Raw genomic sequence first — 23975 nt, 5'->3', positions numbered from 1 at the left:
ACACACACATGTATTCCCCAAAGCTACTTTGCATTATGACCAATTTCCCTGTGTACTGACTTCGGCTGTTCAAAAAGATGTCTTGTTATCTATTTTGTGCAACTGTATATACAGAAATGACCGTTAGAATTTTGACTCATGAAAGTTTGGAAAGTTTGAAATTTAAATCTTGATTTTGAAATTTTTTATAGTTTAGAAATTAACTTTTGATTTTATATTGAAGGGTCCAGAAGTACTTTTAGTTTGAGTGTGACAAAGTAGTGTTTTATTATGATTTCTGTGTTTTTTGCTTCTGGGTCTTAGCCAACTTTACTCATTTTTTCAGAGCACAACCAATCTGTAAGACCTGAAACTATAGTACCCACTGTCTTCCTTTAATTATCCCTCCATTTCATTATCTGGCATTCATACACCAAGAGACATCAGTGTCAAAATCTTTGATTGATACAACAAGCATGATTCTTTAAACATACACCCAAAAGAAAGAGAATAAGATAGGAAATGATAAAATTAATTTCTCTCTACAAACAAATATTTGCTTTGAAACACATCAAGCCATATAATTTCTTATTAATACCCAAGATGCCTATGGTAATTAGGAGCATAAGTTATCCAACATTTCTCTTCATGAATACCCTATTTCTCAACTAGTAATTCATATATTCAGGTTGTGTATATTAATCTATATCTTAGTTATACCATAAAGCCAAAAACATTATTATAAACAAATCAGCAAGACAATATGCTTGACATTCTACTTTAAATCATGTGAAAAGTACAGCTTTGAATAGGACTTCAACTGATTTGCCCCAGTCTTAGTTAGGCTCATATTGTGTGTGTGTGTGTGCGTGTGTGTGTGTGTGTGTGTGTGTGTGTGTGTGTGTGTGTGAGTGACAGAGACAGGGAGAGAATGAGGTAGGGGAGGGAGAGAATAATGGTTATTTTAACTTCAGTATACTTTTAAGGGTCTTGAGATGCTAAGGGGAACAAAGGAAATTGTAACTAGGAAATATTCTGGATAACATAGCGAAAAAGGGAACTTCTCAAACTTCCAGTCATAAACTGGCATTGAAATGCATTTTAAGAACACACACAGACCATTTTTTTTAAAGTAAAATAGAACTGAACAGAGCACATCGCTGTTAGATAGTTTAAAAAGTTGTTTTTTGGAAATATATATATATATTTCCACCCACATATATACAATAAATATATATTACATACACATGTGCATATATATACTAATATTATTATGGATCACAGTCCAAAAGTTGGAAAGCGACCAAGGCATATATAGAACAGGGGGAAATTTTATCTTTATGCCATTTATATATTTGATTAAAGTTTAAAAACTTGTATTGTTAAAAACCAGTGCTTTTTTGATAGGATTAGCTCGTACAAAGCACTAGCACATTTTTTCCAGAGTAGTGAGATAATATCTGTCTGCTTGGACTGCCATAACAAAATACCACAGACTGTGTGGCTTAAACAACAGAAATTTATTTTCTCACAATTCAGGAAGCTGGAAGTACCAGATTAAGGCACTGGTTTCTGATGAGGTCTCTCTCTTTGGCTTGTAGATGGTGCCTTCTTGCTGTGCCTTCACAGGGCCTTGTATCTGCACATGTGCCTGGAGAGAGGGGGGGCTCTAGGCCCTTCCTCATATAGGGACACCAGTCCTATTGGATTAGGGCTTGACCCTTATGACCTCATTTAACCTTAATTATCTCCTTAAAGGCTCTATCTCCAACTAAAGTCATAATGGGGATTACGGCTTCAACATATGACTTGCTGGAGGACCCAATTCAGGCTATAATAGAATCCTTTCAAAAATTTTGACTTCTACATTAACTGGCTTATTTAATAAGAAAGACAAGTTTGTTTGCCTACTTATGAGTGATCTTCATGATTCTCAGCCAAATATGAGATGTATCATTGTGTTTTCAACACTGAAAAGTAGAAAGCTATTCTTTTTTCCTAACATAAGTCTTTCGGCTTCTCCCTAGCCCATTTTTCTTTTTAACATTTTATCCGACTATAATTGCTTTAAAAAGGTGTGTTAGTTTCTGCTGTATAACAAAGTGAATCAGCTATGCATATACATATATCCCCATATACCGTTCCTCTTGTGACTCCCTCCCACCATCCCTATCCCACCCCTCTAGGTGGTCACAAAGCACCAAGCTGATCTCCCTGTGCTATGTGGCTGCTTCCCACCAGCTATCTATTTTATATTTGGTAGTGTATATATGTCCATGCCACTATCTCACTTCATCCCAGCTTACCCTTCCCCCTTCCCATGTCCTCAAGTCCATTCTCTACGTCTGCATCTTTATTCCGGTTCTGCCCCTAGGTTCTTCAGAACCTTTTTTTTTTTTTTTAGATTCCATATATATGTGTTAGAATACGGTATTTATTTTTCTCTTTCTGACTTATTTCACTCTGTATGACAGTCTCTAGGTCCATCTGCCTTACAACAAATAACTCAATTTTGTTTCTTTTTATGGCTGAGTAATATTCCATTGTATATATGTGCCACATCTCCTTTATCCATTCATCTGTCGCTGGACACTTAGGTTGCTTCCATGTCCTGGCTATTGTAAATAGAGCTGCAATAAACATTGTGATACACGACCCTTTTTGAATTATGGTTTTCTCAGGGTATATGCCCAGTAGTGGGATTGCTGGGTCATATGGTACTTCTAATTTTAGTTATTTAAGAAACCTCCATACTCTTCTCTATAGTGGCTGTATCAGTTTACATTCCCACCAACAGTGCAAGAGGGTTCCCTTTTTTCCACACTCTCTCCAGCATTTTTTGTTTGTACGTTTTTTGATGATGGCCATTCTGACCAGTGTGAGGTGATACCTCATTGTAGTTTTGATTTGCATTTCTCTAATGATTAGTGATGTTGAGCATCCTTTCATGTGTTTCTTGGCAATCTGTTTATCTTCTTTGTAGAAATGTCTATTTAGGTCTTCTGCCCATTTTTGCATTGGGTTGTTTGTTTTTTTGATATTAAGCTGCATGAGCTGCTTGTGAATTTTGGAGATTAATCCCTTGTCAGTTGCTTCATTTGCAAATATTTTCTCCCATTCTGAGGGTTGTCTTTTCGTCTTGCTTATGGTTTCCCTTGCTGCTCAAAAGCTTTGGAGTTTCATTAGGTCCCATTTGTTTCTTTTTGTTTTTATTTCCATTTCTGTAGGAGGTGGGTCAAAAACGATCTTGCTGTGATTTATGTAATGGAGTGTTCTGCCTATGTTTTCCTCTAAGAGTTTTATACTGTCTGGCCTTACATTTAGGTCTTTAATCCATTTTGAGTTTATTTTTGTGTATGGTGTTAGGGAGTGTTCTAATTTCATTCTTTTACATGTAGCTATCTAGTTTCCCCAGCTTCACTTATTGAAGAGGCTGTCTTTTCTCCACTGTATATTCTTGCCTCCTTTGTCAAAGATAAGGTGACCATATGTGCATGAGTTTATCTCTGGGCTTTCTATACTGTTCCATTGATCTATATTTCTGTTTTTGTGCCAGTACCATACTGTCCTGATTACTGTAGCTTTGTAATAGAGTCTGAAATCAGGGAGCCTGATTCCTCTGGCTCCATTTTTTTTTCTTAAGATTGCTTTGGTTATTCAGGGTCTTTTGTGTTTCCATACAAACTATGAAATATTTTGTTCTAGTTCTGTGAAAAATGCCCTTGGTAGTTTGATAGGGATTGCACTGAATCTGTAGATTGCTTTGGGTGGTACAGTCATTTTCACAATGTCGATTCTTCCAATCCTAGAACATGGTATATCTCTCCATCTGTTTGTATCATCTTTAATTTCTTTCATCAGTGTCTTACAGTTTTCTGCATACAGGTTTCTGTCTCCTTAGGTAGGTTTATTCCTAGGCATTTTATTCTTTTTGTTGCAGTGGTAAATGGGAGTGTTTCCTTATTTTCTCTTTCCGATTTTTCATCGTTAGTGCATAGGAATGCAAGAGATTTCTGTGCATTAACTTTGTATCCCGCTACTTTACCAAATTCATTGATTAACTCTAGTAGTTTTCTGGTAGCATCTTTAGGATTCTCTATGTATAGTATCATGTTATCTTCAAACAGTGACAGCTTTGCTTCTTCTTTTCCAATTTGCATTCCTTTTATTTCTTTTTCTTCTCTGATTGCTGTTGCTAAAACTTCCAAAACTATGTTGAATAATAGTGGTGACACTGGACACCCTTGTCTTGTTTCTGATCTTAGAGGAAATGGTTTCAGTCTTTCACCATTGAGAACGATGTTGGCTGTGGGTTTGTCATATATGGCCTTTATTATGTTGAGGTAAGTTCCCGCTATGCCTGTTATCTGGAGGGTTTTTATCATAAATGGGTGTTGAATTTGTCAGAAGCTTTTTCTGCATCTATTGAGATGATCATAAGGTTTTTCTCCTTCATTTGTTAATATTGTTTATCACATTGATTGATTTGCATATATTTATGAATCCTTGCCTTCCTGGGATAAACCCCACTTGATCATGGTGTATGATCCTTTTAATATGCTGTTGGATTCTCTTTGCTAGTATTTTGTTGAGGATTTTTGCGTCTGTGTTCATCAGTGATATTGGCCTGTAGTTTTCTTTCTTTGTGACATCTTTGTTTGGTTTTGGTATCAGGGTGATGGTGGCCTCATAGAATGAGTTTGGGAGTGTTCCTCCCTCTGGTATATTTTGGAAGAGTTTGAGAAGGATAGCTGTTAGCTCTTCTCTAAATGTTTGATAGAATTCGCCTGTGAAACCATCTGGTCCTGGGCTTCTGTTTGTTGGAAGATTTTTAATCACAGTCTCAATTTCAGTGCTTGTGATTGGTCAATTAATATTTTCTGTTCCTTCCTGCTTCAGTCTCGGAAGGTTGTGCTTTTCTAAAAATTTGTCCATTTCTTCCACGTTGTCCAGTTTATCGGCATATAGTTGCTTATAGTAATCTCTTATGATCCTTTGTATTTCTGCAGTGTCAGTTGTTACTTCTCCTTTTTCATTTCTAATTCTATTGATTGGAGTCTTCTCCCTTTTTTTCTTGATGAGTCTGGCTAATTGTTTATGAATTTTGTTTACCTTCTCAAAGAGCCAGCTTTTAGTTTTATTGACATTTGCTATTGTTTCCTTCATTTCTTTTTCATTTATTTCTGATCTGATCTTTATGATTTCTTTCCTTTTGCTAACTTTGGGGATTTTTTATTCTTCTTTCTCTCGTTGTTTTAGGTATATGGTTAGGTGGTTTATTTGAGTTGTTTTTTGTTTCTTGAGGTAGGATTGTATTGCTATAAACTTCCCTCTTAGAACTGCTTTTGCTGCGTCCCATAGGTTTTGGGTCATATGTTTTCATTGTCATTTGTTTCTAGGTATTTTTTTATTTTCTCTTTGATTTCTTCAGTGGTCTCTTGTTTATTAAGTAGTGTGTTGTTTAGCCTCCATGTGTTTGTATTTTTTACAGATTTTTTCCTGTAATTGATATCTAGTCTCATAGTGTTGTGGTCAGAAAAGATACTTGATACGATTTCAATTTTCTTAAGTTTACTGGGGCTTGATTTGTAACCCAAGATATGATCTATCCTGGAGAATTTTCCTTTAACACTTGAGAAGAAAGTGTATTCTATTGTTTTTGGATGGAATGCCCTATAAATATCAATTAAGTCAATCTTGTTTAACGTATCATTTAATACTTGTGTTTCCTTATTTATTTTCATTTTGGATGATCTGTCCATTGGTGAAAGTGGGGTGTTAAAGTCCCCTACTGTGATTATGTTACTGTCGATTTCCCCTTTTAGGGCTGTTAGCATTTGCCTTATGTATTAAGGTGCTTCTATGCTGTGTGCATAAATATTTACAATTGTTATATCTTCTTCTTGGATTGATCCCTTGATCATTATGTAATGTCCTTCTTCGTCGCTTGTAATAGTCTTTGTTTTAAAGTCTATTTTGTCTGGTATGAGAATTGCTACTCCCACTTTCTTTTGATTTCCATTTGCATGGAATATCTTTTTCTGTCCCCTCACTTCCAGTCTGTATGTGCCCCTAGGTCTGAAGTGGGTCTCTTGTAGACAGCATATATATGGGTCTTGTTTTCATATCTATTCAGCCAGTCTTTGTCTTTTGGTGGGAGCATTTAATCCATTTCCATTTAAGGTAATTATTGATATATATGTTCCTATTACCATTTTCTTAATTGTTTTGGGTTTGTTCTTGTAGGTGTTTCCCTTCTCTTGTGTTTCCTGCCTAGAGAGGTTCCTTTAGCATTTGTTGTAAAGCTGGTTTGGTGGTGCTGAATTCTCTTACCTTTTGCTTGTCTGAAAGGTTTTAATTTCTTTGTCAAATCTGAATGAATTGCTTGCTGGGTAGAGTAATCTTGGTTGTAGGTTTTTCCCTTTCATCACTTTAAATACATCTTGCTACTCCTTTTTGGCTTGCAGAGTTTCTGCTGAAGGATGAGCTGTTAACCTTATGGGGATTCCTTGTATGTTATTTGTTGTTTTTCCCTTGCTGCTTTTAATATTTTTTCTTTGTGTTTAATTTTTGATAGCTTGAATAATATGTGTCTTGGCATGTTTCTCCTTGAATTTATCCTGTATGGGTCTCTCTTGTGCTTCCTGGACTTGATTGACCTTTTCCTTTCCCATATTAGAGAAGTTTTCAACTATAATCTCTTCAGATACTTTCTCTGTCCCTTTCTTTTTCTCTTCTTCTTCTGGGACCCCTATAATTCGAATGTTGGTGTGTTTAATGTTGTCCCAGAGGTCTCTAAGACTGCCCTCAATTCTTTTCATTCTTTTTTCTTTTTTCTGCTCTGCAGTAGTTATTTCCACTATTTTGTCTTCCAGGTCACTTATCGGTTCTTCTGCCTCAGTTATTCTGCTATTGAATCCTTCTAGAGAATTCTAAATTTCATTTATTGTGTTGTTCATCTTTGTTTGTTTGCTCTTTAGTTCTTCTAGGTCCTTGTTAAATGTGTCTTGTATTTTCTCCATTCTATTTCCAAGATTTTGGATCATCTTTACTATCATTACTCTGAATTCTTTTTCAGGTAGACTGCCTATTTCCTCTTCATTTGTTTGGTCTGTTGGGTTTTTACCTTGCTCCTTCATCTGCTGTGTGTTTCTCTGTCTTCTCATTTTGCTTAACTTACTGTGTTTGGGGTCACCTTTTTGCAGGCTGCAGGTTTGTAGTTCCCATTGTTTTTGCTGTCTGCCCCCAGTGCCTAAGGTTGGTTTAGTGGGTTGTGTAGGTTTCCTGGTCAATGGGACTAGTGCCTGTGTTCTGGTGGATGATGCTGGATCTTGTCTTTCCGGTGGGCAGGACTGCATCCGGTGGTGTGTGTTGGCATGTCTGTGACCTTATTATGATTTTAGGCAGCCTCTCTGCTAATGGATGGGTTGTGTTCCTGTCTTGCTAGTTGTTTGGCTTAGGGTATCCAGCACTGTAGCTTGCTGGTCGTTTAGTGGAGCTGGGTCTTAGCATTGAGATGGAGATCTCTGGGAGAGCTTTTGCCATTTGATATTACTTGGAGCTGGGAGGTCTCTGGTGGATCAGTGTCCTGAATTCGGCTCTCCCACCTCCAACACACAGGCCTCACACCCGGCTGGAACACCAAGACCCTGTCAGCCACATGGCTTTCTCTTGTGTGTCATAGTCCAGAGGAAGATGCTGTGACAGTAGATGTCATTATGGTGTTCCAGTTCCCCTGTTCTGAGTCAAGGGCAGTGAGAAAGAGGAAAATCCATGGCATCCATGGTGTCGCTGGCAAAGCCCCCAGGGTCCCTGGGAAAAATACAATGGAATCTAGGTTATAAGGTCTACCTTCTTTTGTGCTTAGTCTAGTTTCACTTGTCTGTAGAAGCCGTGTGTGGAAGTCTTGCACCTAACATGTTGGATTAGCATTCCCAGCATAGAGACGCTGTGCTGGATACTTTGGCAGCTGTGTCCTCCCTAGCCTTTTGTGTGTGTGACATGTACTTTCTGGTGACTGCACCTGGGCAAAGCTCATTTGAGTAAAGGCCCTGAGCAAGTTTATGGGAACCCTCTGGAGCTGCAGCTGCTCCGGACAGTTGAGCCAGTTACAATGGAACTGTCACTTTGAGCAGATGTGCATTTTCTAATTTATAATGCAGTTCAGGGAAATGACAAAATTGGGTCACAAATTCAACAGAGAACGTGAAGAAAGAAAGGGAAAGACAATTTATAATTTATCTATAGATTAATAAGGCCAAAATTTTTATAAATGAAATTCTACTAACATTTCTACAGCAGTGGGAAAAAATTATTCGATAATTTTAGTCTTGAAATAACTTACTAAAGGACATAATTAAATAAAATCAACTAAATACATTTTAGTTGTCATTTTTACACACATGAACCATGGTGGGTGACTGTTCACAATATATTCCTTACCTTTTGTACCTAAATCATTCCAGATACTCTAACTTTTAAAAACTACCTGAATGTTCAGAAGCAACAAGAATATTTCTAGTTCTCAATTCCATAAAAATGCTAAATTTTTTTGATAACTTGGAGTTCTCACTATTAAAAGTGTAACTAGTACAAAATATAACAAATACAAAATAATATATAGTATCAAATTTCCAAGTGATGATACAAAAACACAAGATTTCCCCCAATGAAAAGATCCTGGCTAATAGTAAGTTCCAGTCTGACATTATTTTTTCAAAAACTAATCTTCTTAAATGATATTGGTTAAGTGTAAACATAGAGCTCTAATCATATGTGGCCTTATTTCTGTTTTTCATGTTAAAATCTATTCTGTTTCCTATGAAGACTAATGTCAATGAAAATATTATGTTTTGGAGTAAGAAGAATAGTTTTTGATGAACATGCTGAAATAAAACATGTTGGTATAGCTAATCTATCTGAAATATTTGAAAGGAAAGGGTTAGCTGGAGCAACACTGCATAGTTTCAGAAGTGTCACATATAATTAGAGTTGATCTGCATCCCTCAAGGAAAAGAATAATGACCTCAATAATTTTTCCTTGGAGACATATGAGCTTCTGTAAAAGCATTTATTTGTGTCATTATTTTTTAAGCTCTAATGGAGAATAACACATGTTCAATATTAAGAATTGATATGACTAATTATCTTTTTCTATGAAGCCATGTACCCTCTTCTGAGGAAATGATGTTTCCATTTAGAAAATAAATATTATTTATGTATTCTAAATAATACAATACTACTGATATCTGAGGCAGGTAGAATAAAAATAAGATGTGACCACAGAATTCAGAAAGTAAATTCCTAAACAAGCAGGGAGTAGTGCATCCTTATTATGTATAGACATAGTTCATTTTGCTATTGTTGACATTCCTTGAGTTTGAAAGACCTGTGATTTCTATATAGTTCTTGTATCAGTGTACATGCACCACAGTGTTTGGGATATTCCTGTCCATATGTGAGACAAACACTACCTCAGCCCCTACATCAACATCCCAGTGTTCTCAGGCCTTGTGGCACTACAGCTGACCACAATGAGTGGATAGCCAAGCATCACTTCTTTACCAATATAATTTATTTAGCCTCTAAGGTATTCATGCAAATGGAGATGCTCACTTTAGTAAGTTGGCCTTACATCATATTAAGAAAACTCCCTTTGATTGGGAAGCTCTAGTGCCTAGAAACCTTGAAAGATTGTCCCTGGAACTTGTATTTGGCCCCAGCATTGTGCAGGGACCTGAGAATATGGAGATACATAGTTTTCTCCTGCTGATGACCTGGCGAGAGCAATTGTTCTTCTCTGAACTTCATTCAGGGTGGTAATGCCTCCCTTTAATGAAAAGAGCTGGGACTTAATGGCTCTTTATCTTGTCTGGAGATGGGGCATTAAAGAGCAGTTGCAGCCTGAGCCCTGGAAAGGTTACAGTAGAGTACATTATCATTATTTCTTATGGGAGAAGTACTTTTAATATGAAAGGCTTTATATGCCCTTTGAAACAGTTTAGGCTTTATTCTGAAAACCTCAGGGAGCCATTGAAGAGTTTTAAAGAAGTGGAATGAAATATCTTGTCAACGGTGAGGAAGATGGATTAGAAACAAAGCCTGATGCTGGGAAATCAGTTGGGAGAGTTTATTGCAGGAATCCAGGTAATACAGAATGAAGTCTATGGTGGCAGTGAGCTAGAGATGAAAGTACGGATTTCAAAATGATTTGGGGCATAGAAGAGATAGGTAATCCTTTAGCCATGGGCAATAAAGAGAAAGAGAGGATGACATTCATGATTCTAGCTTCAGATGGGATTACAAAACACAGGAGAATGAGAGATTCTGAGTTGAGAGAAGGAATGAGAATGTCATTTTGGACATATTGTGATTGAGGGCTGTGTTGGATATCCAGGTGGCTAATTCAAGTGTAGATAATTGGATATGCAAGCCTGGAATGTAGGAAGGATGGGAGCTGGAGAGAGAGTGGCGGGGTGGGGGGGTGCTCATCACAACATACATGACAATGGAAGTTGTGAGTATAGATGAATTCACCTAGTGAAGATTTGTAAAGTAAGCCAACAATAAAGCTAACAGTGGAACCCAGAGTAACACATTTAAGGGGGTGGACATAGAGACTGTAACGAACTGGAAAGCAAATAATATAGTCAAAGAAACTGATTCATGGAAGGGCAAAGACGTTGAGGTTTTGAAGAGAGGATGGTCCAAATTATCGATAAACAAGATGAAAAGACAACCCTCAGAATAGGAGAAAATATTTGCAAATGAAGCAACTGACATAGGATTAATCTCCATAATATACAAACAGCTCATGCAGCTCAATATCAAAAAAAACAGACAACCCAGTCAAAAGATGGGCAGAAGACCTAAATAGACATTTCTCCAAAGAAGACATACAGATGACCAACAAACACATGAAAAGATGCTCAACATCACTTATTATTAGAGAAATGCAAATCAAAACTACAATGAGGTATCACCTCACACTGGTCAGAATGGCCATCATCAAAAAATCTACAAATAATAAATGCTGGAGAGGGTATGGAGAAAAGGGAACCCTCTTGCACTGTTGGTAGGAATGTAAACTGATATAGCCACTATGGAAAACAGTATTGAGGTTCCTTAAAAAACTAAAAATAGAAGTACCATATGACCTAGCAATCCCACTACTGGGCATATACCCAGAGAAAACTATAATCCAAAAAGACACATGCACCCCAATGTTCATTGCAGCACTATTTACAATAGCCAAGACATGGAAGTGAATGTCCATCAGCAGAGGAATGGATAAAGAAGATGTGGTACCTATATACAATGGAATATTACTTAGCCATAAAAAGGAACAAAATTGGGTCATTTGTAGAGATGTGGATGGACCTAGAGAGTGTCATACAGAGTGAAGGAAGTCAGAAAGAGAAAAACAAATATTGTATATTAATGCATATATGTGGAATCTAGAAAAATGGTACAGATGATCTTATTTGCAAAGCAGAAATAGAGACATAGTCGTAGAGAACAAATGTATGGGTACCAAGGGGGAAGGGATGGGTGGGAGGAATTGGGAGATAAGGATTGATATATATACACTATTAATACTGTGTATAAAATAGATAACTAATGAGAACATGCTGTATAGCACAGGGAACTCTACCTAATGCACTGTGGTAACCTAAATGGGAAGGAAATCCAAAGAAGAGGAGATATATGTATATGTATAGCTGATGCATTTTGCTGTACAGTAGAAACTAACACAACATTGTAAAGCAACTATACTCCAATAAAAATTAATTTTAAAAACTCAAATGAAAATAATAAATTCAATAATAAATAAAATTTTCTATGGCTGTTCAATAGAACCTATAAAATAAATACATTTTTTAAAAGGTAAGAAAAGAAAACAAATGATGGATCAGACTGGCTAAAGACAATGGGGAAGAAAAGGAATCCAAGGAAAGATTGACACACTAACATAAAATAGATAAATAAACTAGAATTCTCTATAAGGTTGTGCTCCAAGGGTGCCATTCCTGTAGCAAAAAATGTAAATATTGCCCCTTGGAATTGTGCAATACACTGGGTATATCCTAAGATAGTTCTTTGGGCACATCAAGCACAATTCCAAAGCGTAATAGTCACAGAATGTTTTATGAAAATGGGACCCTTGGAGCACAAGTAATAAAAAAAAAAAAAAAACCCTGTATGAATAGTGTCCCCAGAGATTGAGCAGTGTGCAGTCCCGATCCTGGGTGCTGTTGGGCATGCATACCTGGTAAATATGGACAGTGGTGGTGTGGGAGGTGAGCTGTGCAATGACAGTGTCAGATGGCAGGAAAAGGAAAGCTGATCTCACCAAGGCCAGTTAGGAGACTATTTACTGTCTAATTCACTCCTAAATCATTCATTTATTCATTCATGAAAAAAAAAAGATTTACTAAGTACTATCTGATGAGCACTATATTAGGTTCTGGGAGTAACTTTCCATCTGTGGGAGTTTGAGGCTGATCTCTTTATTGGGAAGATTCCGTAGGTGGTGCATTTCCTTATGGATCTTTATAATGTTTGCTTTTACTTTTCTTCTTCTAGAGATGGAAAAAGGAATTTTGAAAAAGGAGGCACTTAGTCTTTGATTAATTCTCAAAATAGCCTACTTTTACTTTTTTTCTTTTCTCTTCCTCCTTCCCTTCTTCTCTCTTTTCCTTCCTTTAATCCTCAGACAGCCTATCAGACTTTATAGTTGTTGCTTTGATTTCTAACACATTTGGGGGAGGGGTGGTATATTTTTGCTTTCCTCTGTTGAGATACTAAAGTAGTTATGAATGACTGAAGTTGGACTATGGGCACAATATACAATGATCATAAGACTTCTCGGGTTTATTTTTTAATGCATATAACTCTTCTTTGATTAAAGGGTAGGAATAGAATAAAATAGAAGCAGTATCACAATGTGTTGTTAAAATAAGGCATATTTAAAGGGCCCTTGTTTTCTGTCCCATGGGGAAGGCAGTGTCCCTCGCTATTGCTTTGGGGAAAAGATCAGAGCAGACTTCGAGCTTTGTCTGCTGGTTTATATTTCACTTTGCCTAGTAGTGCCAAGGAGAAAGGAAGTTGCTTCTCTTTTTTAGTCCCACCCTCAGCTCATCAAATTCTTACCTATTTAGTAAATAGGCAATTGGAAAGGAGAAGGAAAGAACGAATAACAATATGACTTAAGTTATGCTTTGAGACAGTAGTAACTCTCACACAACGGGGTGTATCTAGTTTCTAAATCAATTTTATGACAGTCATTTCTGTAGAACCCAGACGCCAAATTGTGTCTCTGTATCATCTCACTATCGTGTTGCATACCGTGAACCTTTGTGAGTCTTAATGTTAGGAAGTTCTTAGAAGGCAAAATATATGTTAAAACCAAAACAGGGTTTGAGAGTGGTGAAAATGGAAATACTTTGCTTCTAGAATATGCTTTATTTCTTTTTTAAATCTTAAATGAGATAAAGTGTTCAGCTGTCAAATAAGAATTGCTAATAAGGAAACTGAAACACAGGGAGGTAAGGTGACTTACTTAAGGTTATACAGCTAGTACGTGATAGAATCAGTAGTCAACCCAGATGGCTTGACTGCATGGCCCAGCCTTTTTGTTAAACTAGCTTTTTTTCCTGTGCTGCCTCCCAAGTGGTCAAGAGTTGGTTATGTATTTTTGTTACTTTTCTTTTTTTCTTATTATTTTATATGTAGGTAATAGCGACACATTAGAAATAAGTACCCAAATCTGATGCTTCTGTTACTACAAAGAACAGATACCCATCTGTAGCTACAAAGAAGAGCTTTGTGAATTTAGTTTGGTCACTGGTTGTGTTATGGTATAGATCAGTGAAATCTTGAAATCTAAAGTTCTGACATTCTTTTAAATGAGTGGAAATGATTTGTATCATTTCTAAAAAGTTCATGGGCTTTGGAACCCTTAAAACTGAGACTTAATTCTATCTTAACTATTTACTAGCTCTGCAGACTTCACCAAAATACCTCATCTCTGAGTCTCCATTTTCTTATAAAGTGAGATTTAACCTCCTTTATGAGGTTGCTGTAAAGATTCAGTGGGTAGTGTGGGATGTGGCTAAATGCTTACTGAATGCTTGTTCTTTTCCTCATGGGTTTTCGGAAGGAATTAGTATCAAAGTATTGTCCCAAATCAAATGACCTGTAAAGTTCTAAGACTATCATCTATATGTCATCGTATATTGTTCTATATAGAATATAAAATGCTGTGCGTGCTTATATGTCTAAACGTCTTATCTGGTTGAAATGATAAATAAACACAAAAGAAAAGATAAAAAAGAAAACATTAAGATTATGTACATTGCTAGAATTTGATCATAAACCCAGGGTCCAAAATAGCCTAGGAAAAAAAGTGGGTTCAAGGATTTCAAGTATGTTGGATGTTCTATGGATTTGAAAACTAGATTTTGCATTAAATGTTCCTTTAATATACCTAGATCACTGTTATCTTAATTCCTCTCTTGATTTAGAGCCACAGATTTTCTGGTGTCCTGATGTGTGGACTGAGGTAGAATCCACCTTTATTTTTCCTTTTATTAAACTGAGAGTGAGTAGCTCAGCTGTTACATTAAAAAATAAAAACATGAAGGAATATTCCTCTTTTTCTGTTTTAGATTTTAGATTGAACCCTCACTATTTCTGTAGCTTCTTTTTGCTTCAGGTATTTCACAGAATGTCATCTGGTAATGGAAATTCAGAGTACTTTTTTCTATTCATTTGTACACAATAGGAAAATAACTTAAGATAATAGTTTTTGCCTCAAAGCACTTTATAAGTAATTTAGTTTTCTTTAGCTAGAGAGCACATTATGGGGATTTAATGCATCAAGATACAATATTATCTGTCTCTTTTGACTGTTTTGATAATGTCATCTGTTCTGAGAATTTGTATTAGGAAAAGTGACCGCCATGAACTTGGCTTGCAAAATTATTTTCGGACTTTCTTCATCAAACCAAAGTATTGTGCTCGCCTGTATTCAGGGCTAAAATCAATCACATTTTACAAAAAAATCAAACCTGTGTTTTCTGAAAACACAAGCAAGTGTGTTTTCAAAGATGGATCGGCACAATTTTTAAAATTTCCTCTGTAGATGGCTTTCTGAAAGAATATTAGTTTGTGGTCAGTCAGAGTTGAGAGTAGGTAGAACATTTTGAAGTTTAATCAGGGATTATTTAATCATCTTTAGCAACAAAATATGGTGAATTGTTCAGTGTTTAGTGGATGGCACCCTAATTTTAGTAAGGGAATTTCATCTTCCTGCCTCAATCTTGATTTGAACCAAAAGAATGGTTTCCAATTAATGATATGTGTGCGTATGTGTGTACACAGATAAACAAAATCTCCTGTTTCTGAACAAGGAAGAACCCCTGTTTTTCCTCCAGTAAAAGGGTTAGTCATCAGTGCTATTCATTTATTACACAAATATTATACATTATTTATTATACAAATATTTTCATTTGTCTCTCCATCCAGACATAATATGGTAGGATTGCACTTTCTCTTTCCCTTGTGGGTGGTGAGCCATAGGAATAGTTCTGGCCAACAGTTGTGGGCAGAATGGGAAGAAGATTTAATTGCACCTGTGAACCCCTCAAGTGCTTACTTGCCTCTGGCTCAGTGACCATAAAGATCACGGTGCTGTGTCAGCCTGGGTCCCTGAGTAACCGCAATGAGCACAGCCTGCTTCTGACGTGTCATGGGCATTCAGCAGGAGTGAGGCATTAACCTTTGTTGCTTTAAGCCACTGATATTAAGGAGCTGTTTGTTCTAGGTTATAACCTCTTCTGTCCTGACTAATCCAGTAAAATACACTTGCTCTAACTTGAGGAAAGAGTTAAAGTAACAATAATAATTTAGAAGATTTTAAATGTTACGTGCCATACTCGTATTTGGTGAGTTTTGTATTAGTTTACAAATCTCGGATAGGATTAGATTTATTATCTGCATTTATATTATTAAAGATATATTATCTGTATTTATCTTATTTAAGACCCGCTAATGGTTTTATTAAAATACAAACATCAAGGTAAGAGTTGAAGTAAAATAGAGCAACCTGCTTTTTAAAGAAAGTATAGATGGGCTTTAAATTGTCCAGAGACCAAATATTCCTGTTCCTATAAAAAAGCAGTCTGTCCGCTCATTCGGGATTATATACCCATTCAAAATTGGGTTCAATGATATTAAATCTGTTGTATATGTAAACGTTCTGAAATAAAGAAATTTGAACTGATGTTAAGTTTCATAAAACCAATGCATAATACCAGAGTAATCATGGATATAAAAGAGCAAGATCTCCTTATATAATATTATTTTTGCAATTTATTAGGTTGAACTGTATGAAATTGTTGACATTCAACTAGTTTTGACCTTAAGAATTACAATTTCATATGCCTGAACCTAATATTCTAATATTCAACTATATTTACACACCAGTTTCTACAAATAATATAATTTTCATATTATAATCTATCATTAGATTATGACCTGTGCATTATGCAAAATAATATATGGCTAGACATTTCTGGTATACTTTCTTTATTCAGTACTTGGCTAAAACTTTTCCAAATTCTGTTTTATTATGTATAGACTATAGACTGATTATCTCATCTCAACTCGAAGACAGACTAATTTGTTGTACTTGCATGTTTCATAAATCTATCCCTGTCACTTATCACTTGTCAAACTGTAGCTCTGGACTTCCCTCTTCTTTTCTCACCCGGCCATGTCATAACTGCAGAAGCTCTCACTGGGGCTACTTAACTGCATTCATAGTTATATAGACTCCTCAATTTATTTCCCGTAAGGCAGCTAATATGAGGCTGAAACAATTTATAAAACTTTGAGGAAAGCTTGAGGATAACTTAAGGGAATTACAGAGCAGAAAAGGGGAAAATTTATGCTTGGGCAATTAGACAATATTGCTTGTAGAATTCATTGGTCATCTTATCAAAAGGTCCCCTCTTGGTGATCTTAACTCCTCAAGCCCTGGCTCTGTAGCATATTGCTATATATCACTCTAGACCTGTTCATGCTATTGGGTGTTCCTTATCCTGAGTGCAGGGGCCAAACCAGCAGAAGACAAGTTGACACAATAATAATACAATATATGCTATACACATATAGATGTATAGATGTATAGGTATATAGACATATACATGTACACACACAATATATGCAAATATACTCTCCCACAAATGGAGATGGCTGTTTAAATTCTTAAAATGTGATACTGGATATCTCAGTCTAAAGTGACTCCATTTGGATTGCCTCTTCAGGTAAGGTAGTTCTTAGTAACTGTGGATATGTACTTGACTTACATTTCTGTGATTGAACAAACAAACAGACATGGTCACCAAAATAGTCACGTGTATAATGAAGGGGGTCCCACTACAAGGATAAACTCTAGCTCCAGAATATCAGGCTGCACATGATCTCTGAAATGTCTGTTTTTTCACCTTTAGAATTAAAACAAAACAAAACAAAAAGCTTCTCACATCTTACAGCTGTTTATCACTACTATACCTAGTTGTTCATAACCACTCTGGTTTTACTGTTTCATAATCTCTCTGTATCAACAAGCACTTAGTTTTCTTTCTAGGTAGAAAATCAATCATGTTGGGAAATCTTACTATACAAAGCAATTTATTTACAAAATTGGAAGCTATGTGTATAAATATGATGACTTTTTCATGGTCTTTCTCATAATTGCCACGACTTGGAATATGTTGATGGCCCCTTCAGTTTCCTGGTGCCTATTTGTGAGAAGCTAAAACATTTCTATTAGTGAGGGCATTTTTATGTTATCCAGTACTTTATATATACACGTCTATATTCATCTTTATACAAAAATATATGGATACTATATATATTATATATTCATCTTTACTCCAATTTGTGCCATTTCTACCGTGCTTTCAGAGCCTGCTGGACAGATTTTGCCTAAATATAAGTTCAGTTTAAGGACTACTGTTTTGCGTTCCATATGCATTTCCAAAGGAGCAATAAAGTCTGTAAGGACATATATAAGCAGGGCAGGATAAAAATTACTTTCCTATTTTGAAGCCACATGGACAGCAACATGCAAACTTTGTCATAAAGGTGAAGTGATCAAAAGGCAGTAGAGTCTGAGTAGGGGAGAAATAAGGATTTCAGTGAGGTGTGCTTCTAATATGCAAGTTGGGGACTGTTATGCCACCCCACAAAAGATGCGTAGCACAAGTGGCTTCATTCCACAAGGACTCATTGACTGGTTTGTTCATCAAACATGCTTTGATTGTCCATGGTGTGGGTACTGGGAAGAGAGGCATAGAAAAGAGATAGCATTTGCCCTCAAGGAGAAATTTCCAGGTATGTGGGGGTATATAACTACTAATAACTACTCCAGGGTAGGAGCTATGATAGAGATATAAAAAAGATGCTTTGTGTTCAGTGGTGTACAGAAATAGAATTACTAAATCTAGTTGGGTGAATTGGAGAAAATTACATAAAGAAGGTGATATCCTTGACCTCTCTTTCTTTCCCATTTTACATTCAGTCCTATGGGATTGATCTGAAAACATATCCAGACTCAAACCACTTCTCACTTTCTCATCATCCTTTCCTGGGCCATCATTAGCTCACACCTGGATTATTCCAGAAGCCTCCTAACCAGTCTCCCTACTTCCACCTTTGCTCTCTGTAAAGTTTATACTCAACCAAGATGCCAGAGTAATCCTTTGAAACAAGTCATATCGTAATTTCTTTGCGTAGAAGTTTCCCAGTGTCTCCCCATTGTTCTCAGAGTAAAAATTAAAGTCTGTAAAATAGCAGAAAGGTTCTATATGATCTAGTCCCCATTATCCTGACCTCTTCTCTTACTATTCCTCCCCACACTAGGCACACCCGTTCCTTTGCACTGATCATTCCCTGCATCAGGAATACTCTTTTGCAGGGTATCTATCTGCCTGACTCACTTCCTAATATCTTCTAGTTTTTTTAAAAAAAAAATTTTAATTTTTAATAATGAAAATGATTTGCCATTTCAGAAACAACTTTGGGGAGAAAACTCTTCTCTATAAAAACAAACTCATCAAAATTATAAATAGTATAAGTTTTTACTTCTTCAGTTTAAAATGCTCCCCTGCAGTTCTACCCCTCCATTCAACATCTGTCCTGTACCATCACATATTGAAGAGAAACAGTATTACAGCAGAGCTTGACAGTTTAATTTAACCATAAGAATTTGTACAATGATTTTTTAAAAACCTTTGGCCTCAGTGGCTTTCCTTCTTTTACATTAAAAGTGCTGCTGCAGTAACCCGTGTGGAAGAGAACATCCTCATCACCTGCTATTTTGTCAATGAGGCCACATCTGACCATCCTATTTAAAGCTGAAACCCCTCTCCCCCCAGCTGTCTTGATTCTCCTTGCCCTGCTCTAGTTTTTCATCATATCTGCCAACTTCTAACATTCTACGTGGTTTATTCATTGCTCGTTTCATTGTTTATTGCCTATTTCTCTTTCCAGAAGGTATTATTCATAGGGAATGGATTTTTGCTATTTTACTCTATCGAAATGAAGTAAGACAGCCCTTGGCATATAATAGACACTCAATAAATGCTTGCTGAGCTGAATGAACGAAAAAGTGTAGAGATAAAATGATCCAGAATTCAGAGGAAGGGGTATAATTTGGAATTTGGAAAAATTTGGAGAGATCTAAAATAACATAGGGAGTTACTTTTTCATGCTTATTTTCAATTTTAGCATATCTTGTACTTCTTCAGTGATAAAAGAGGAAAGAAAGGGCTAGTTTTCCTCTGTCAAATCAGAGAGATGATTTTAATTTTGTTCACTTTTTTAACGTTTTCAGTAGAACTCAAGGGTACTTACTTTGGTGCCTTTAATTCATTCTATTATTGCTTACAGAAACAAAATAAATTATAATTAATATTTAAGAGATGACTAATTTCATAATGAAATAGCTTGACATTTAAGCTGGTTAGAATTTTCCATAGGCTAAAACAATTCATGTTTCAATTAAAAAAGCTTGAGTCATTACTGTAAGACATCATATGAAATTTGATACCATCAAGCTAGAAGCAAATTCGAAAGTTAGTCTCTCGCTGCAACCAAATGTCAGGAAAATTTCATTTTTATTTCTGATGTGATTTCTTGACAATTTTAATATTTTTGTTTGTTTTGTTTTAAAAATAAAATAATTTGTTCTTATTATTTCTTGCTGCTATGTTAAAGAGTATCCCCCCACACCCCATGTGAAATATTGTTTGTGGCAGCTGATACTATTTTAAGCATTTAAGAACATTTTTCAGAAGGTTTTAATGCTTTTAAACTTTCTAGGCTCTGTAAAATTGCACATTTTCTAATTTGAAGGGCATTTATTTTATTTGAAAAGTAGAATGTTTGCATGAGAGAAGAAAAATGCAGGCAGGAAGGGTGACTTGTATATAACTGACCTGTTTCTAAAGAACAGTACACATAATAATAGTATTGGGTAAAGTAAAGAAGGGGTTTAGAGAAGTTGTTTTCTTAATGTGAAATTAAATCAGTATGAAGTTCCAAATGAAGAGTCAGTATTTTTCCAAGATCTCCGATTAGAAAATATAGTTACCTCCAACACAGAATGCTGAATAATCTGCTGCTTGTTTTTTTTAATGAGAGATCTTTTGCTCAGAAATGCTGATTTCACAATAGTTGTTAATTTCAAATAGTACAGGTTTTCTTCTCCCTCTGGCGCTTAGCAGGAGTGTCCTTTATTGGGAATGGTGTGTCTGAGATTCAGTTAGATCTCCTTGCGAATTCTGAATGAGCAGTTTAGGGAAAGAAGTTGTACTATCTCCCCTCCCCTTGACCAATTTACACACTAAAGATCCTCGGAACATTTAGAACTTAAATGCTAAATTAGATAATCTATATTTGTGCTGTGTTAATGACTATATATAAAATAAAGTCTCTATGCTTTTCATAATTTGAGGGGGAAACATATGGGGATGCTTATGCGTGGCTGGAAGAAAAGTATTCCTGGCTTGAGATGTCATGTAGTTTAAAGCCTATCAAAAGTGAAAATATTTTATACAGTCTTATATCCAAGATAGACAAAAGTTTTGTTTTCCTACATTTGACCAATGGGAAAGCTCACATGCTTCATGGCGTTCTTTTTTTTGATGTGGACCGTTTTTAAAGTATTTATTGAATTTGTGACAATATTGCTTCTGTTTTGGTTTTTTGGCCACGAGGTATGTGGGATCTTAGCTCCCCAACCAGGGATCAAACCTGCACCCCCGTATTGGAAGGCGAAGTCTTAACCACTGGACGGCCAGGGAAGTCCCCGTTCATGGAGTTCTTTTCATGTAGTGGAGGGAGATGCCATCATCCATGTTTTATTGAAGGAGGCTTAATGAAATGGAATATGAACAAGTTAGAACACTCTTCTTATTTTAAATAAGCAGATTCAAACTTATAGAAAAGTTCTCCCCAATTTTAAAATCATCTTAAGGTATAGAATTATTAGAAATGATAGCTATTGTTAAATAGTAATACACTAAAGCTGGATCTCATAAAGCAGTACTTCCTTAAAATAAACAGAATAAGTGTTAGGAATATAAATGTGAAGTTGCCTCTAGAACCCCTACCTGCCAAATAATCCCTAGGTTCTAATGATCAAAAGTGTAAGTTCCATAGTTGAAAGCATAAAACTCAAAAGTGTTATTTCAGAAATTCTTGGAAAATGTCAAAGTTCTAGAATTTAATATTTGATAAATATTCTGTATTCCACCCATCTCTCCTGTTGTCTGTCTGGGGGTCTTTGCACGCATCCCTAATTTGACACTACCAGCTGAGCCAGAACAACTTTAAATGTATATGTCTATATTATCACCTCTTTGAACCTGTTTATTATTACAGATGTGCTGTATTTGTCCACATTTGGTATCCACGAATAGCAGGACATTCTTGTATTTAAAAGCTCTCAGATAGCTGGGTGTTTTCTCTCACAAAGCAATCATATGTGTGGCATGTCCCTGTTGGACAGTCTGACAATTTAAAGAGATTTTTTTTAACTAGAGAAAAATGAAATGGTTATTTCCCTCTTCTTTTCTCTTTCCCTGGAAGTTTCCACCTGCCATTAAGCAGCCAACTTTTACATCTGAAGGAAAAGAAGATAAGGAGGCTAGTGAGAGGGGAACTTGGGAATAGTTAAAGCTTTTGAGAGCTTTGTCATGAGCCCAGAACATGTTAAATAAAATCAGACCCAGGCAAAAGTTGCATCTCACTCCACCCTCTCTAACTATTGGTTTAATATGAAAGATAATGAATCTGGGTTTATTTAGTCAGTATCAAATCAAAAACAATAGGTAACTCTGGCATGATACCTGGAGAGACATTTGGATTTGTCCTTGCTTCTTCCTGCCTTTTCTCACATTCCTGAATATTCCTTGCCCCTTTAGGACTTGATGTAATACAAGCTTCATAAAATGACCAGACCAAAGTATAATAGAGACCCACTATAACACAGCTCTCTGTTAAATGGATACAAGCAAAAATAGGTCAAATCGTGTTCTCAAAAGCATGAAGTGATATCATACATACTATACAGGAAAGTCAGCCTGGAGGAGGTTAGCGGCGAAAGTGAAGAGGTTCCATTTCGTTCTCTCTCGGTAGAATTCTTTACTATTTGTGTGGTATGAGTAGATGCTTTGGACGCTCTGACTGCCACAGGCAAGGAGCGTGCGTGTCCATTGTGCTGCCTTTCCAGATATTATTTAGAAGCATCTATTGAAGGGAGATTGATATATAGCTTGTTGGTTTTTCTTTCACAATGGAGGCTTCCTATGTTTTAGCCTTACGTTCAGTAGCATTGTTTTTCCCTAAATTCTAAATCCATAAGCCATCAGTAGACACAGATGGGGACATAGGTTCATGGCATTTCTGATGTATATACATCACCTAGGGAAATCCCCTGCACTCTTCTGGGGCAGAAAACTAGCTGTGTCTTGCTGTCCCATCCTCAGTATTTCCATTGCCCCGTCTTTAATTTTCTGTATTTCCTTCCTGTTTCTTAGGCAGCCTCATCACAGTTTGGCCAACTTAATCAGAATACAGTGGTATGCTTGTAAGACAGGGCCTGTCCCACACAGTGAGCAGCCTTTCCGTCGACTGTCTTGGCAGCACTACAGTCGGTTTAGGAAAAGCAGCTGTGAACACTGGTTTCCTGTGCATTGAACACTGCATTATTAGACCTTCTCTGCTACTTTTACTTGTTGTAGAAGAGTGGGGGGACATTTCTGATTTTGTATTATTTTCTAAAAGTACATGACCAATTTTACTTTTTTTCTGAAAGTTTTTTTATACATTCATTAAGGAATAAAAGCATGATTTTTTGAGTCCAGTTTAAAGATGGCAGCGGAAGGGCATTCTATGGACCAGTGCTGCCATATAGAAATATAATGCAAAGCACAAATGCAAGCCACATATGTAACTTTAAATTTTCTCATAACCTCTTTAAAAAAGTAAAAAGAAACATATGAAATTAATTTTAATAATACATTTTAGTTAACCTAATATATTCAACTACTGTCATTTTGATATGTAAGTGTTGAAAATAGAAAACTTAGAAGTGAGATACTTTATAGTCTTTGTAATAAAATTTCATTATCCGGCATGTATTTTATACTTACAGTGCATCTCAAATCAGACTGACCACGTTTAAAGTGTCCAATAGCCAGAATGACAGTTGCCACTGAAGTGGACAGCACAGCTATAGAGTAAGATGAGAATACAGACTGTAGCCTATATTACAGAATATAGACTAAGAATCTCTGGCAATAACCTGTTTTAAAACAGCTGCTTCTTCTGTGCTAATGATATAGATTGTATTTTTCCTTCTAGAAATTTTATTGGCCTTAATATCATTTCAAGGAGTTAGAAAGGAGAAGGGTAAAAGGCAA

General features: G+C 36.1%; 1 protein-coding gene across 1 annotated transcript in view; it reads left to right on the top strand.

Moving 5' to 3' along the window:
- Positions 1-23975, top strand: part of KCNK2 (potassium two pore domain channel subfamily K member 2) — a gene marked incomplete at its 5' end in the record, with an annotated part of 165423 nt that overhangs the window by 97271 nt on the left and 44177 nt on the right. The gene's annotated exons all lie outside the window — the stretch shown is intronic.

This window comes from Mesoplodon bidens (assembly GCF_964165515.1).
Source record: "Mesoplodon bidens genome assembly, chromosome: 2".
Taxonomy (NCBI): Eukaryota; Metazoa; Chordata; class Mammalia; order Artiodactyla; family Ziphiidae; genus Mesoplodon; species Mesoplodon bidens.
Note: the sequence above shows the minus strand (reverse complement) of the source record. Positions and strands in the feature narration are given on the sequence as shown.